The sequence below is a fragment of the Corvus brachyrhynchos genome, unplaced genomic scaffold (assembly GCF_000691975.1).
Source record: "Corvus brachyrhynchos isolate BGI_N302 unplaced genomic scaffold, ASM69197v1 scaffold42, whole genome shotgun sequence".
NCBI classification, from domain to species: domain Eukaryota; kingdom Metazoa; phylum Chordata; class Aves; order Passeriformes; family Corvidae; genus Corvus; species Corvus brachyrhynchos.
In genome coordinates, this window is record NW_008237242.1 from 2,999,679 (window position 1) to 3,004,248 (window position 4,570).

Genomic DNA, 4,570 nt, shown 5'->3' on the forward strand with positions numbered 1-4,570 from the left:
CCCCCTTTTTTTTTTTGTTTTTTTTTTTTTTTAACATTAGGAGTCAGTTTATAACCAAAGCAAGCAGTAAGAAATCCAGTGATCATCAGGCCTCATAATCTCTGGTCAGAGGACTAATTTGCTGGAAGCAAGTTAGCTTTCTTTCTAGAGATCAAAAGAGCCAGCAGTCACAAGTCTGAGGGGGACCTCCCAGGACTCTGCATTTTCCTTACCAGGTGAAGGAGGCAGAGGAGGGGAAGGTGCTGATCTTCCCTCTCTGGTGACCAGCAGCAGCAGGACATGAGGCAATGGAATAAAGCTGCATCATGGGAAGTTCAGGTTGGACATTACAGAGTTGGACTTGCTGATCCTTACGGGTCCCTTTCAACCTGAGATATGCTGTGATTCTATGAATATATACAGTTCATTTGAGCCTGCCAAAATTTCTCTCTTGGCTACTTTCCCCAAGAATTTGTATGAGCTTATTATAAATATTACCTATTTTAAGTGTTATAGTTCAAGAAAATTTGCACAACCTGCACAACTCAAAAAGTCTTGAAGCTGTTAATAATGATAAAAAATTATCAATCTCTGGTGTGCAAAACTGCTTTTCTTAGACAATACTGTATTTTTGATTAAAGCTAAAGACATTTCCCTAGTTTAAATAACATTAAATACACAGAGGAACAACTCTCTTGTGTTTAAGAACTACTTCTTCAACTTTGAATATAAATAATAGATGTCTCAGAGCTACTAAAGCAGAGTAACTATGGGTATCCAAGACATTACTTATTCTAGTATGTTCAAAGTTTTCAGGTATTTGGAGATGTCAGGCTAGCACAGTTTCACAGTTACATATATCAGGGTAGTTAGCAAATGTTGAAGGAATACCACAGGTCAAAAATAATTCCCAAGTGTATCATTACAACCAGCCTGTTCTCCAGCAGCATACACACTTACGCACACATCTTACAAGGACAAAAAGAGCATGCGGTTTGAAGAAAAGAAGCAACAGAATCTACTGTAGCAACCCACAGAATCTATTTTACATTTGCATTACATATACATATATGCACATACACACAGATATATTTATATACTAAGCCAAACCATCAGAACAGTTGTGGCAGTGCCTCTGAAAGACAAAATCATATGAGCTTTCCCTCTTCCATCAACCACACTGTTGACACACACCACTCTTTCTGTTACTCTTCCATTAATTTAGGAACAGAGGCATGTCTCTAAACAGTAAACACCTTACCCCATCCATATTGGTAACAGTGGCCTTAAAAACAGGTAGTGCTAGGCACTGAAAGAGCACAAATCCCACATGAATTCCTCCACCAGAGATCATTTTATCATAACCATTCCCTAGATAAGAAGTGAAACATTTTTTTGCTTCAACATAATTTATGGTGTCACTCAGAGTAAGTGTTTCTTTTTAAACATGGAAATATTCAGAAATATATTGGATGCACCTTCATGCGAAGTTCTAAAAATTTGAATGCTTTTTAAGTTTTCCAAGCCCTGAGAAGAACAGTGAGAGGTAGCACACCCCACACTGGGCCACTCTCCTTGAAATATCTGAGAGGGATTTTATTTAAACAGGTTCTAAGCAAAAGCAAAAAATAAGGAAATTGAGGTCACTGTTCCCTCAAATAATCAGATGCCTTGTCTTTCACCAGTCTTCAGACCAAAGCACTTTGCAAGGTGTGGGGAAAAGGCCAGCACAGCAGCCCCATGAACTACAGAACAGAGCTTGGGGGTTTGGTGCCCAAGGGAATACAGCTTGAGGAAGGGAAGGGCACGAGGCTGTTCAGAGGCCAATCCAGGCAGCAGAGAGGCAGAGGCTTCCTGGGCCAAGGGCTTGCCAGCTGCAGTGAGGAGGCAGCACCCCACCCGGTTCAGCCCAGCCCCTCTTCCAGGCTCTGCAGTCTCTCAGTTACTTGCCCAGAAGTCCTGTCTTTTCTGTCCCTCACAAACCAGCTCCCAGTGAGAGTATGCAGAGTATGAGAGAAACAAATGACAAGAAAAATGCCACTAGGGATGTCTTCTGCTCCCCACATATTTCATGATAAAATCAGGTTGCGGAAAATAAAAAAACCAAACACTAGAAATCTTCCAAGAGAAGCATGTGTCACCCCCTTTGTAGCAGCTTCTATTTTATCAGCTTGGTAATAACAGAAATACACCTGTTCCATCTCAGCAACTGATAAGGTCAAAACCGATTTCACTGGATATTTACAGAAAGAGTGGGTAACAATTTCTGGGAAAACAGTGACTACGTATACATCTAGCTTTTAAAACGGGTGCAATTAAAGTAAGCTGCAGCAGTGCCTGAAGTACAGAAATACAAAATACCATTTATTTTATCAAATGCATTAACATACAACCATTTGGTGTTTTGTTTTGGTTTAGGCTCTTCGGGGCTTTTTCATTTTTTTTTTTTTTTTTTACGGGAGACATCTTGAAGGCTGGGTGACATCTCCTTCACTATTAAAGGCTGATGCACCTGCCCACTTGACTAGGTCTGAGAAGAAGCAACACTTAAATCATAGCTGGGGGTTGAAAAGAAGTAAGGACCAAGCAAGCAAAGGATCTAGAGAAGGGGATGTCTCAATCTCACAAGCCTTTTTCAGTCCCAAAGCTGACAACATGGAAAGCATTGTATTTCACTCAAGGCATGAACCACCATCTCCTCCACTCACAGGTTAGCTACCAGAATACTTTTGGTATTCTTAACAGAGCTGTTCTTTTGATGAAAAATTGCATCTGACTCTCAACTATGCAGGAATGAATAACAGTGCATATCCGATCAAAACACTGACTTCTTCTATAAATCAAACCATTTTGGGAAGAAAACACAATTTTGCTTTTTATGTTCTATTTTTTTTCATAAGACATAAGATACACAACAGCAAAATATTTTACTATCTGTAAGTAGACAGCTTTTCACTTCTAAAGTATTCCAGTAAATGACACTTTTTTTTTCTGTGGGGTGGGGATGGGGTTTGATGGGTTTTTGTTTTGTTGGTTGGCTGGTTTGGTTTGGGGTTTTTTTGGTTGGTTAGCCAGTTGGTTGGTTGGTTGGTTTGGTGGAACCCAGTCAATGACAGAATGAACAGCCTATCATCTCAAAAGGAGAAAATGTCTTTAGTCAATTATTCTTTTAAAATATTCAAGTTAACAACATTCTGAATATTGTGTAAATTTGTTTTATTTTACTGTAATAGGCACTGAGGTACTAGCTTTTTCCAGGCAGGTAAAGAGATGAAGAAGGCTAGGGAAACAATATAGTGGAATGTAGCACTTTTATAACTAGACAATATAAAATACTTGATGATTGACTGTCAGATAGTAGCAAAATTTTGTTAAAGATAAAAGGAAAACTTACTGTTTTCCCCTCATACATGGAAGCTCTTTATTATTTATGAAGTTCATGAAGGGTATTGCTGGACAAAATGTTGAAGCAAGTGCTTCATTTCTCTAACCAAAAGTACATAGTTTCAGGATGATTAACTGTACTTTCAAAGCTGTACTTCTGCATTTTAAGTAATTAAATACTAAAATGTAGTTTAAAAAACATCTTTATTAAAATGTAAGTGTGGGTTTGATCCTTGCTGGCTTTGTTTCAGTTTGTTTTATGGGCAAAACCTATTTTGCAGTGAGGTGGAAAGCATCAACTGATAAGAGGCAAAACCCCAACAAAATTTTTGTAGCGGAAAAGGACCTGTGGATGCTGGTGACAGCAGCTGAACATGAACCAGTGTGTGCCCAGGTGGTCAAGAAAGCTAGTGGCATCCTGGCCTGGATCAGCAATAGTGTGGCCAGTAGGACCAGGGCAGGGACTACCCTCCTGTACTCAGCACTGGTGAGGCCGCACCTCAAATCCTGCTCTGGGCCCTGCAATTCAGGAAAGATACTGAGGTGCTGGAGTGTGTCCAGAGAAAGGCAGTGGAGCTGGGGAAGGGTCTGGAGCACGAACCCTGTGAGGAGCAGCTGAGGGAGCTGGGGGTGTTTAGCCTGGAGAAAAGGAGGCTCAGGGGAAACCTTATCACTCTCGGCAACTGCCTGGAAGGAGGTTGTGGCCACGTGGGGGTTGGCCTCTTCACCCAGGCAACCCGTGACAGGAAGAGAGGAAATCGTCTCAAACTGTGCCATGGGAGGTTTTGGTTGGACATAATAGTGTTTAACCAAGTATTTAACAAAATATTGTTTCAAATTGCTTCATGGAGAGGGTGATTAGGTATTGGAAGGGGCTGCCCGGGGAGGTGGTGGAGTCACTGTCCCTGGAGGTATTTAAGTGAAGACTGGACGAGGCACTCAGTGCCATGACCTGGTGACATGGTGGTGTTTGGTCATAGGCTGGACCCAGAGGTCTTTTCCAACCTGTAAATTGATTCCGTAAATTCTGTAAACACAGGGTCACGCTAGGGACTCTTCCCGAGGACACACAGGGCTCTGCAGACGCCACACGCGTCTGTTATGAAAGACCTTTCACGCCCACACACCCCCAGACCTGCAGTCCCAGCCGTCAGTGGGCGCAGGGTGGGGTGGGGGTGTCCCGGCCCGGGTGTCCGAGCGGGGCAGG